The following is a 13,189-nucleotide window of genomic DNA, read 5'->3' on the forward strand; positions in this document are numbered from 1 at the left end:
GTGATGTCGTACCCTTTCCGCTCGAGGCTGCGCAAACTGCAGTGGTATGCACACACCATTCTCTTTATGCCATGTTGAACGTAACCTATTCACTCAACACATTCAAACCTGTGGGTTTTTACCGTGTGTGTGGTAAGCACAACTAAACTAGCTTTGCTCGAAACAATATAGATTTGTGACAAACAAAATTTGACAACAAAAAAATCAGTATTTCTAAATATTGTTACTAAACCTAATCACCATGGATTTGTGGCTAAAAGAAGGAACTTTGAAACGAAAAGCAAGTTCTTCTGGTACTCCAACTGTGGCCGAAATAAACAAGCAAAATATTGAGACACTTCAAAGTGAGGATAAACAATCGCAGTCTTTTGTTGCCAAAAAATCTGTTAGTACTAGTGAGTTATCCAAGGTGAAAATTTCCACCAAAGTATATCAAAAAACAAGAGGAAGGTGTTAAGACTGAAGCGAAAGTATGATGAAAGTTATTTGTCTTTCAGTTTTACGTGTGTTGGAAATAAAGATGTTCCTGATGTGCAGTGCATCGTGTGCAACAAAATACTAGCCAACAGTTCATTGGCTCCTGCTAAACCTTGTAGGCATTTGGAAACCAAGCATGCTGAATACAAAGACAAAGATATAATTTTTTTCAAGAGGAAGCGTGACTCACTTGGAGATTGTAAACTTTCGATGATTAAAATTGCTAAAACAGACAAAAGTGCAACAGAGGCATCTTATCGAGTAAGTTACCGTATAGCACTTGCCGGAGAAGCTCACACTATTGGAGAAATGCTTATCAAGCTTTGCATGAAAGATATTGTAATGTGCATGTTGAGTGAGCAGTCTGGTAAAAAAAATTGATGCAGTACAGTTGTCAAATACTGTTGCACGCCGTATTAAAGATCTTGCCAATGACATAGAAAAAGAGCTAGTTTGCCAACTGAAAATTTGCCATGAGTATTCATTGCAGCTAGATGAGTCCACTGACGTTTCAGGACTTGCTGTGCTACTAGATTTAATAATATTATTGAAGAGGACCTGCTCTTATGTGAATCTCTGCAAAGCAACACAACTGGAGAAGAAATATTCAACTGCATCAACAATTTTATCAGAAAGCATGAAATTAGTTGGGGAAAACGTATTGATGTATGTACTGAGGGTGCTCAGGCAATGATCAGGAAGATGAAGGGAGCTGTAATGCGAATCATAAGTGTGGCACCAGAAAGCACTAAGAGCCATGGTGTTCTACACAGACAAGCTCTTGCAGTTAAAAAAAAATACCAGCATATCTGAAAATTGTGCTCGATGAAGCTGTACAAATTATCAATTTTGTCAAATCTCGACCACTTCAATCCAAGTTATTTAAAATTTTGTGTGAGGAAATGGGTAGTCATCATAAAGTTCTTTTACATACGGAAGTGAGGTGGCTATCCCGAGGAAAAGTGGTTGTGAGGCTTTTTGAGCTTCGTAGTGAACTACTGGTATTCTTCACTTCAGATAATTCAGGACATAAATGTAATGACTGTCTGACAAATTCTTCATAGCTAATGAGACTTGTGTATCTTGCAGATATTTTTGCAAAATTAAATTAATCTGTCGCTGCAAGGAAAGAATGTGACCATTTTTACTACAATGGATAAAATTTTGTCGTTAAAAAAGAAACTGGAATTCTGGGCATCTTCTGTAGAAGAGAAAAATTTTGACTGCTTCCCTACAGTACATGAATCTCTGACTGATATAAAGTCTACAGTCCATGAAGAAGTTTCCAGCACAATTTTATGGCACTTATGTGACTTGCAGGCCTCTTTATTAGAACATTTTCCTACAACTACTGATGATAATGCTTGGGTTCAAAATCCATTTATAATTACAGCCAAACCAGTCGGCTTTACTGCGCATGATTATGAAAGCCTAATTGACTTGATTTCTGACTCTGATTTGAAACAAAAGTTTAAGGATCGTCCGCTGAATAATATTTGGAGCAGCCTAATAGAAGAGTACCTTAATGTGGCTAAACATGCAGTTCAAGTGCTCCTTCCTTTTGCTACAACTTATGTGTGAGAGACGGGATTTTCGTATTATACTGCAACAAAAACCAAATATAGGAATAGACTTGAAGCTGCGCCTGACATGAGGATTCAACTTTCCAGCATTATTCCTAATATTAAGCGAATTTGTGATAGGAAAAGTGTAGAAATACCAATCCCATTGAATCCAAATTTGTATTTCTATTTATAAAAACAGATTTTCCTACTAAAAATCTAATTTGTTTGGTGTTTGTGTATATATAAAAACAGGTCTTTTTTAAAATAGAACACGGTTTTTAACTTTGACTCTTGCACTTGATTTTTGTACTACTTTATACACACTTTCCAGTTAGAAATTGTTAGTTACGTTATTTTAAATTTTTATTTTACAAAACAAAGCAAAAATACAATATATTTGAGCATAAATAATGCATTTTTTATTTGAAAACCAAATGACTACAAAATAATATTATAAGTGTTCTGTAATAGGCTAAAAAGTGTTCCATGGCCAAAAAAGTTTGGGAAATGCTGGTTTAGACAGAAGAAATCCTGCATCTTGGCAGGGGCTTAGACTAGATGACCCTTCTGGTCCTTTCTAACTCTATGGTTCTATGATTCTGTTTAAGGAGCAGAAAGGTCAGAGGCTACCAGCAAGGTAACAAGATGAGGGAATAATAGAATAGTAGGTCTAGGCTTCTTGCTACATAACCAACTTCTGTTCCCCCAGGCACTCACACCAGCTAGCTACTCCAACATACACCAGGCTCCCACCCAACTAGTTACCCCACCATGCACCCAGCCTAGGCAGCTACTCCAGCCACTCTCCAGTTACCTCAGGAGTACCCATCTGTTACAATCCAGCCCTGTCCCACTCTCTGGATGGACTCAGTTGGTTGTGATGGGATCCAACTGCTGAATCCCATGTGCTGTCCCCAGGTCTGGGGAGTGACTAGTCACTGTCCCTAGCTGAGTCTCTCAGGCACGTAGCCAGGTGCATAGCCCAGTAGCATTTAACTTCAGAAAGGGGAACTTCACAAAACTGAAGAAGCTACTGAAACGGAAATTAAAAGGTACAGTCACAAAAGTGAAATACCGGCAAGCTGTATGGAAACTTTTTAAAAACACCATAACAGAGGCTGAAATTAAATGTATACCCCAATTTAAAAAAATTGTAAGACCACCAAAAAAGTGCCACCATGGCTAAACAAAGTAAAAGAAGTAGTCAGAGGCAAAAAGGCATCCTTTAAAAATTGGAAGTTAAATCCTACTGAGGAAAGTAGAAGGGAGCATAAACTCTGGCAAGTCAAGTATAATTAGGGAGGTCAAAAAAAAAAAGTATCTGAAGCGCAACTAGACAGACTCAAAAACTAACAGCAATTTTTTTTAAAAAATACATCAGAAGCAGGAAGCCTGCCAAACAATCAGTGGGGCCACTGGATGAGCAAGGTGCTGAAGGAGCACTCAAGCAAGACAAGGCCATTGGAAAGAAGCTAAATGAATATTTTGCATCAGTCTTCACTGCAGAGGATGTGAGGGAGATTCCCACACCTGAGCCTCTTTTTAGGTGACAAATCTGAGGAATTGTCCCAGATTGAAGCATCAGTAAGGGAGGTTTTGGAACCAATTGATAAATTAAACAGTAATAAGTCACCAGGACCAGATGGTATTGACCCAAGAGTTCTGAAGGACCTCAGATATGAAGTTGCAGAACTATTAACTATGGCATATAACCTATCATTTAAATCACCCTGGAACCAGTGTCTCAGCCCTCCTGAGCACCCCAGTTGCTTAGATATTTTCCCCGCAGTGTCCATCTGGATGTGCAAGCTCTATTTTTTCTCAATTAACCCCTTCAGGGACAATGACACCAATTTTTTTTTAAATGCCCTAAAGGTGATCCCAGCAATTACAGGCTGGTAAGCCTAACCTGAGTACCAGGCAAATTGGTTGAAACTATAATAGAGAACAGAATTATCAAACACATAGATTAACACAGTTTGTTGGGGAAGAATCAAAATGGCTTTTTAAAGGGAAATTGTGCCTCACCAATCTATTAGAACTCTTTGAGGGAGTCAACCCACATGTGGACAAGGGTGATCCAGTCAATATAGCATATTTCGACTTTCAGAAAACCTTTTACAAGGTCCCCTTACTAAAGGCTTTAAAGCAAAGTAAACAGTCATGGGATAAGAGCGAAGACCCTCTCATGGATCAGTAACTGGTTAAAAACAGGAAACAAAGGGTAGGAATAAATGGTCAGTTTTCACAATGGAGAGAGCTAAATAGTGGTGTCCCCCAGAGATCTGTACTGGGACCAGTACTGTTCAGCATATTCATAAATGGCAGATGAAATTCACTATTGATAGATTCAAAGTGATGCACAGTGGAAAACATAATCCCAATTATATGGATAGTTCTCTGAAAACATTCACTCAGTGTGCAGCAGCAGTCATAAAAGCTAACAGAATGTTAGGAACCATTAGGAAAGGGATAGATAAGATAGAAAATATCATAATGCCAATATGTAAATCCATGTTACACCCACACCTCAAATACTGCATGCAGTTCTGGTGACCCCATCTCAAAAAAGATATTAGAATTGGAAAAGGTACAGAGATGGGCAACAAAAGTGATTAAAGGTATAGAAGAGCTTCCATATGAGGAGAGGTTAGAGAGAATGGGACCTTAGAAAAGAGACGACTAAGAAGGGATATGAAAGAGATCTATAAAATCATGACTGGTGTGGAAAAACTGAATAAGGAAGTATTATTTACCCCTTCGCTTAACAAAAGAACCAGGGGGTCACCCAATGAAATTAATAGGTAGAAGGTTTAAAACAAACAAAAGGAAGTACTTCTTCACACAATGCACCATCAAACTGTGGAACTTGTTGCCAGGGGATGTTGTGAAGGCCAAAACTGTAACAGGGTTCAAAAAGGATTGGGTAAGTTGATCAGTGATGCAACTCCATGCTCTGGGTGTCTCTAGCCTCTACTTGCCAGAAGTTGGGGACTGGATGACAGGGGATGGATCACTATTTCCTGTTCATCTCTCTGAAGCATCTGGCATTGGCCATTGTCAGAAGACAGAATACTGGGTTAGATTGACCATTGGTCTGAGCCACTATGGCTGTTTTTATGTTCTTATGACACCCTTCCTGGGCAGTGGGAGCCTAGACCCTGGAACCAGTGTCTCAGCCCTCCTGAGCACCTCAGTTGCTTAGATATTTTCCCCTCAGTGTCCATCTGGCTGTGCAGGCTCTATTTTTCCTCAATTAACCCCTTCAGGTACAATGTGTCAGTAAAGCAAGGAAACACAGGCTTAGCAAAGGAATTTCCTAAACACACACTCACACACTTACTTTACTCTTAGAGAGCTCAGTAGAGTTACAGATCTGTGAAAAATACCACACACATGCACTCTGTCCCCCTTGGTGTCCTCACCACCTCGGGAGACTTTGGGTTTGGTCAGCATCCTGAGCGGAGGTTAAACTGCCTTCTGAACGGAGTCTTCTGGTTCTGGTGATGAGATGACTTTTTGCTTAGGGAGCACAGCTCTTTTAAATCAGCCTCTGACCCCCTTTAGTCTGGTGGTGAGACTGCAGCAGATCTCCCAGCCTGTTTAGATCTGGGCATGGGTGAAGAGATAAAACCCCCTCCCCACAGACAGGGCTCTGTTTCAAGAGACCATTCAGAGTCAAAGGCCCTACTGGCAGAAACCTCATTGTCCCACCAGGGTAGAGCAATTCGTTGTTGATGAGCCTTAACTGTGTCAGGTTCCTGCTACAGAATGGATACTCTAATCCACAGTAAGAGTTACAGTAGACAAGGGCATTTCCAAAACAAAATGGAATTCCGAAGCTGGCACTAACATATCCCCCAAACTGTTACAACATCCACCCCCGCTGCTACATTTGGCACCAAACACTCCTTTCCCCAGACACCCACTCCAGTGCCACCCACATACTTCCTAAAGATAAGGTCCATGGTAAGGTTTCCCTGTGCTGACAGGCCATGCACCCAGATAGCTGGCAATGTAGGGAAGCTCCTGCCCTATGAGACATCAGCCTCCTGGCTGGGAGAGAGGGCTGGGGGCTCCCCTGCCCTCCCCATGCAGCTTCTCCTGCTCCTCTCTGCTTAAGGCAGGTTCAGGGATACCCCACCATCAATCCCTCCCTCTGTGGGATGAATGGCTACTGCGCTCTAGTTTAAAACCTCCAAGTGCAGTCTCTCCAACATCCATTTTCTCCCCTTTGTTTCTTCCCATTCCCCACTCTGCATTGACTCCTCACTCATACAGTTCACACCAGTGATAACAGGAGTGAAAGATGAGTCAGGCTCCATGTTTTAATTTTTGGGTTGCTTTGCCATGTGCACACTATTCCAGGCCACATTAGAGACAGTTTATCAATGGTTTAATTTACTGAGGCTAATTTTGGTTCACTGGAGTGTGGGGGGTTTGTAATTTTGCTTTTAATTGCTTTCCAAGCCCTCAAAATCCTTATACAAAAAGAGAAAGTACATTAAGCAAAGGGTCCATTATGCAGCCAAGCAGCAAGCACCCATCATGGGGGATTGTTACAGATGGCTCAGCTTGGAAACGTTGCATAGCAACAAGAATTATGCAAAGTATGAAGGGAAATTAAAGGAAAACAGGAAAGATGAGAGAGAACAGGGCACAAAATGACAAAGACTGCAGTCACATGGGATTAGAAACAATGAGTCAGATAAGGGGAGAGGTAATTCTTGATTTAGTCCTAAATGGAACCCAGGATCTGGTCCAAGATGTAACTATAGCTGAACCACTTGGCAATAGTGACCATAACATAATTATATTGAACATCTTTGTAGAGAGGATAACGTAGTGCAGTTTTTTGGTATTAACATTTAATTTTTAAAAAAGAACTACACAAGAATGAGGTCACTTGTTAGATGGAAATTAAAAGGAACTGTCACAAGGGTTAAATGCCTGAAAGCAGTATGGGGACTATTTAAAAACACGACACTAGAGGCTCAGACTAAATATATACCCCCAAATCAGAACAGACAAGAAAAGGACCAAAACAATGCCACTACGACCTGAAGAAAAGCTCTGTGTAGCTTGAAAGCTATTCTCTTTCACCACCAGATGTTGATACAATAAAAGACATATTACCACACCCATCTTGTCTCTCTACCATGGCTACACAGCAGAGTAATGGAGGTCATTAGAGACAAAAAGGCATCCTTTAAAATTTGGAAGTCATATCCTAATGAGGATAAGAAGAAGGTGTAGGAACTAACTCTGGCAGGTTAAGTGTAAAAAGTATAATAAGGCAGACTAAACATGACTTTGAGGAGCAACTTGCCAAAGACACAAAAAACTAATAGTAAGAATTTTTGTAAGTAGATCAGAAGCAGGAAGTCTGACAGTCAGTGGGGCCACTGGACAGAGGAGTTAAAGAAGCACTCAAGAAAGACAAGACCATTGCAGAGAAGCTCAATGAATTATTTGCATGAGTCATCACTGCAGAGAATGTGAGGGAGATGGCCAAAACGGATAGCTCTGATGTGGATGACAAATCTGAAGTACTGTCCCACACTGATGAGTCAATAGACAAGGTTTTCAAACACGTTGATAAATTAAACCATAACAACTCACCCGGCCCAGATGGTGTTCACCCAAGAATTCTGAAGGAATTCAAAGATGAAACTGCAGAACTACTAAGTGTGGTATGGTGACAGGTTTCAGAGGGGTAGCCATGTTAATCTGTATCAGTAAAAAGAACGAGGAGTCCTCGTGGCACCTTAGAGACTAACAAATTTATTTGGGCATAAGCTTTCATGGGATAACCCACTTCATCAGATGCATGGACTGGAAAATACAGTAAGCAGGTATAAATATACAGCACTGAAAAGATGGGAGATGCCTTACCAGGTGGGAGGTCAGTGCTAACAAGGCCAATTCAATTAGGGTGGAAGTGGCCAATTCCCAACAGTTGACAAGAAGGGATGAATATCAGAGGGAAAACTATTTTTTGTAGTAACTCAGCCACTCCCAGTCTTTATTCAGACCTAATTTGATGGTGTCACGTTTGCAAAATTAATTCGGCAGTTTCTCGTTGAAGTCTGTTTTGAAGTTTTTTGTTGAAGAATGCCAACTTTTAAGTCTGTTATTGAGTGTCCAGAGAGTTTTAGTATCCTTCTGCTTGGCTGAATCTTTAAGCTTTTGCTTCAGTTGCTTCTGGTAATCTACTGTATCACCATTTGTTTTTCCAAATACTGGTCTCCTACTGGTTTTTGAATGTTACAATTCTTGATGTCTGATTTGTGTCCATTTATTCTTTTGCATAGAGACTATCTGGTTTGGCCAATGTACATGGCAGATGGGCACTGCTGGTACATGATGGCATCCCCTAGCGCCCCTACTCTACTTGTGCTACATTTATCTCGTTGTTTTTAAGTGTGGTATGTAACCTATCGCTGAAACAAACCTCTGATTTTTAAAAAGGGCTCCAGAGGCAATCCTGACAATTACAAGCTGATAAGCCCAGCTGCAGTACCAGGCAAATTGGTTGAAACTATAGTAATGAACAGGATTGTCAGACACAGATTAACATGATTTGTTGGGGAAGAGTCAGCACAGCTTTGGTAAAGGAAAACCATGTCTCAACACCATTTATAAGAATTCTTTGAGGTGGTCAACAAATATGTGGACAAGGGTGATCCAGACATGGAATTGAGGGAAGATTGATTGACACACCCAAGGTCCCCTAAGAAGCCTGTAGTAGAGCTGCAAATTGAACCCAGACTTACTGTAGCCCAGTCTAACCTTTGCCTTATGGGAAAGGCCCCCTAGGTTTGCACAGATGACAGTCATTTCCCTGAGACAAGGTGGGTGAGGTAAAAGCTTTTATTGGACCAATTTCTGTTGGTGAAAGAGACAAGCTTTTGAGCTACACACACCAAGCTTGTAGTCTTCAGGTCTGAAAAGGGTACTTTTCTCAGGTACCACTCCCAGCCCTGAGGAAGAGCTCCATGTAAGTGCACAAGCTTGTCTCATTCACCAACAGAAGTTGGTCCAAGAAAAGATTTTACCTCACCTACCTTGTCTCTCTAAGGCCTGGTCTACACTACGATTTTAGGTCAAATTTAGCAGCGTTACCTCGATTTAAGCCTGGACCCGTCCACACGGCAAAGCCCTTTTTTCCGACTTAAAGGGCTCTTTAAATCGATTTCTTTACTCCACCTCCGACGAGGGGATAGCGCTGAAATTGGCTTTGCCGGATTGAATTTGGGGTAGTGTGGACGCAATTCAACGGTATTGGCCTCCAGGAGCTATCCCAGAGTGCTCCATTGTGACCGCTCTGGGCAGCACTCTCAACTCAGATGCACTGGCCAGGTAGATAGGAAAAGGCCCGAACTTTTGAATCTCATTTCCTGTTTAGCCAGCATGGCAAGGTGCAGGTGAGTACAGATCTCATCAGCAGAGTCCATGGAGACCATGGAGTCCCAGGATTGCAAAAGAGCTCCAGCATGGACCGAACGGGAGGTACAGGATCTGCTTGCCATATGGGGAGACAAATCCGTGCTAGCTGAACTCCGTTGAAGTAAACAAAATGCCAAAACATTAGAAAAAGTCTCAAAGGGCATGAAGGACAGAGGCCATAACAGGGACGCACAGCAGTGCTGCGTGAAAATTAAGGAGCTAAGGCAAGCCTACCACAAAACCAGAGTGACAAACGGAAGGTCCGGAGCAGAGCCATAGACATGCCACTTCTACGCTGAGCTGCATGCCATGCTAAGGGGTGCAGCCACCACTACCCCAACCCTGTGCTTTGACTCCGTCAATGGAGAATCACACAACAGGGAAGCGGGTTTTGGGGACGAGGAAGATGATGACAAAGATATTGAAGATAGCTCACAGCAAGGAAGCAGAGAAACTTGTTTCCCCAACAGCCAAGATATGTTTCTCACCTTGGACCTGGAGCCAGTACCCCCCGAACCCACCCAAGGCATGCTCACGGACCCTGTAGGCGGAGAAGGGACTTCCGGTGAGTGTACCTTTGTAAATATTACACATGGTTTGAAAGCAAGCATGTTTAATGATTAATCTGCCCTGGCATTCACGGCCAGTACAGCTCCTGCAAAAGTCTGTTAACGTGTATGGGGATGGAGCTGAAATTCTGGTGTTTGCTGGCATTCAGACAACATCCATTCCTTATCTCTCTGTGTTATCCTCAGGAGAGTGATATCATTCATGGTCACCTGGTTGAAATAGGGTGCTTTTATTAAGGGGACATTCAGAGGTGCCCATTCCTGCTCGGCTGTTTTGCTATGGCTGAACAGAAATGTTCCCCACTGTTAGCCATGCGGTGGGGGGAGGGGTGAAGTGATCATCCCAGAGAATAGCATGGGGTGTGTGTGTGTGGGGTGGGGGTATTTGGGTTTGTGCTGCACGCTAACCCACAAACCGCAGCCCCTCCTTTTAAATTGCAAACCCATTTTAGATGGCCAACCCAAGAGCCGCTTGGTATGGGAAATGAGGGTGCTGCTGTTTGAATCCATTCCCACATGTTATGAAGGTTAAAGAAGCCAAAAGACTGTGGCTTACCATGGCTGCCTGCAAGCCAAATTCTGTTGCCTGGCACTGCGTGAGTGATCTCTCACACCACACTGGCAGGCCCTCAATATAAAAGAGGCAAAATATGACCTTGTAACGAAAGTACATGTGCTGTGTAATGTGAACAGCAGGTTTAACAGGAAAGAGTGATCCTATTGTTCTCTAAAAATGTGTCTTTTTCACTACCAGTCTCCTTTCCCCCCCCCCCCCCCACCAGCTGCAAATGTTTCTCCTTCGCAGAGGCTAGTGAAGATTAGAAGGCGAAAAAAAACACATTTGGGATGAGATGTTCTCAGAGCTACTGCTGTCCTCCCACACTGACAGAGCACACCAGAATGCGTGGAGGCAGACGATTTCAGAGTGCAGGAAAGCACAACAGGAATGTGAGGAGAGGTGACAGGCTGAAGAGGATAGGTTGCCTCAGCTTGCTGACAGAAGGCAAGAGTCGATGCTCCAGCGTATGGCTGAGCTGCAGGAAAGGCAGCAGGAGCACAGACCACCGCTACATCCCCTGTGTAACCAACCACCCTCCTCCCCAAGTTCCATAGCCTCCTCATCCAGATGCCCAAGAAGGCGGTGGGGGGGCCTCTAGCCACCCACCCACTCCACCCCAGAGGATTGCCCAAGCAACAGAAGGCTGGCCTTCAATAAGTTTTAAAGTTTAAGTTTTAAAGTGTGAGGTGGCCTTGTCCTTCCCTCCTCCTCCACACCACCCTGCACTTCCCTCCACTATAACCCCTCCTGGGCTACCTTGGCAGTTATTCCCCTATTTGTGTGATGAATTAATAAAGAATGCATGAATGTGAAGCAACAATGACTTTATTGCCTCTGCAAGTGGTGATCGAAGGGGGGAGGGGAGAGTGTTTAGTTTACAGGGAAGTAGAGTGAACCAAGGTGGTGGGGTTCATCAAGGAGAAACAAACAGAACTTTCACACCGTAGCCTGGCCAGTCATGAAACTGGTTTTCAAAGCTTCTCTGATGCACAGTGTGTCCTGCTGTGCTCTTCTAACGGCCCTGGTGTCTGGCAGCGTGTAATCAGCGGCCAGACAATTTGCCTCAACCTCCCACCTCACCATAAATGTCCCCCCCTTACTCTCACAGATATTGTGGAGCGCACAGCAAGCAGTAATAACAATGGGAATATTGGTTTCGCTGAGGTCTATCCGAGTCAGTAAACTGCGCCAGCGTGTTTTTAAACGTCCAAATGCCCATTCTACCACCATTCTGCACTTGCTCAGCCTATAATTGAACAGCTCCTGACTACTGTCCAGGGTGCCTGTGTATGGCTTCATGAGCCATGGCATTAAGGGGTAGGCTGGTTCCCCAAGGATAACTATAGGCATTTCAACTTCCAACGGTTATTTTCTGGTCTGGGAAGAAAGTCCCTTCCTGCAGCTTTTGAAAACAGACCAGAGTTCCTGAAGACGCGAGCGTCATGTACCTTTTTCGGCCATCCCACATTGATGTTGGTGAAACGTCCCTTGTGATCCACCAGTGCTTGCAGCAGCATTGAAAAGTACCCCTTGCGGTTTATGTACTCGCTGGCTTGGTGCTCCGGTCCCAAGATAGAATGCATATCCCTATCTATCACCCCACCACAGTTAGGGAATCCCATTGCAGCAAAGCCATCCACTATGAGCTGCACATTTCCCAGAGTCACTACCCTTGATAGCAGCAGATCTTTTATTGCGTGGGCTACTTGGATCGCAGCAGCCCCCACAGTAGATTTGCCCACTCCAAATTGATGCCCAACTGACTGGTAGCTGTCTGGCGTTGCAAGTTTCCACAGAGCTATCGCCACTCGCTTCTCAACTGTGAGGGCTGCTCTCATCTTGGTATTCTGGTGCTTCAGGGCAGGGGAAAGCAAGTCACAAAGTTCCATGAAAGTTCCCTTACGCATGTGAAAGTTTTGCAGCCACTGGGAATCATCCCAGACCTGCAACACTAGGCTGTCCCACCAGTCTGTGCTTGTTTCCTGGGCCCAGAATCGGCGTTCCACAGCATGAACCTGCCCCATTAACACCATGATGTGCACATTGCTGGGGCCCGTACTTTGCGAGAAGTCTATGTCCATGTCTACGTCCTCATCAGTCTCGTCAGCGCGCTGCCATCGCTACCTCGCCTGGTTTTGCTTTGGCAGGTTCTGCATATACTCCAGGATAATGCGTGTGGTGTTTACAGTGCTCATAATTGCGGCGGTGATCTCAGCGGGCTCCATGATCCCAGTGCTATGGTGTCTGGGCTGAAAAAAGGCGTGAAACGATTGTCTGCTCTGAAGGAGGGAGGGGCGACTGACGACATGGCTTACAGGGAATTACAGTCCACAAAGGGGGTGGCTTTGCATCAAGGAGAAAAACTGTCATACACAGAATGGCCCCCCTCAAGGATCGAACTCAAAACCCTGGGTTCAGCAGGCCATTGATTTCATGGAGGGCAGGAGGAAGCAAATGAATACAAAACAAATCGGGTCTATTTCTTGTTTTGATCCACTCCATCTATCTTTTAGATCTTTAGGGTAGCAGCAGACGGTGCAGTTTGACTGCTAGCCATCATCAGCTCCTGG

At 43.7% G+C, this 13,189-nt stretch overlaps 1 pseudogene; it reads left to right on the top strand.

Annotated features, from left to right (window-relative positions):
* Window positions 1–223: 223 nt before the first annotated feature.
* LOC120369048 lies at window positions 224–2,235 on the top strand (annotated as a pseudogene).
* The last annotated feature ends 10,954 nt before the right edge of the window (window positions 2,236–13,189 follow it).

This window comes from Mauremys reevesii, linkage group 7 (genome assembly GCF_016161935.1).
Source record: "Mauremys reevesii isolate NIE-2019 linkage group 7, ASM1616193v1, whole genome shotgun sequence".
Classification (NCBI taxonomy): Eukaryota; Metazoa; Chordata; order Testudines; family Geoemydidae; genus Mauremys; species Mauremys reevesii.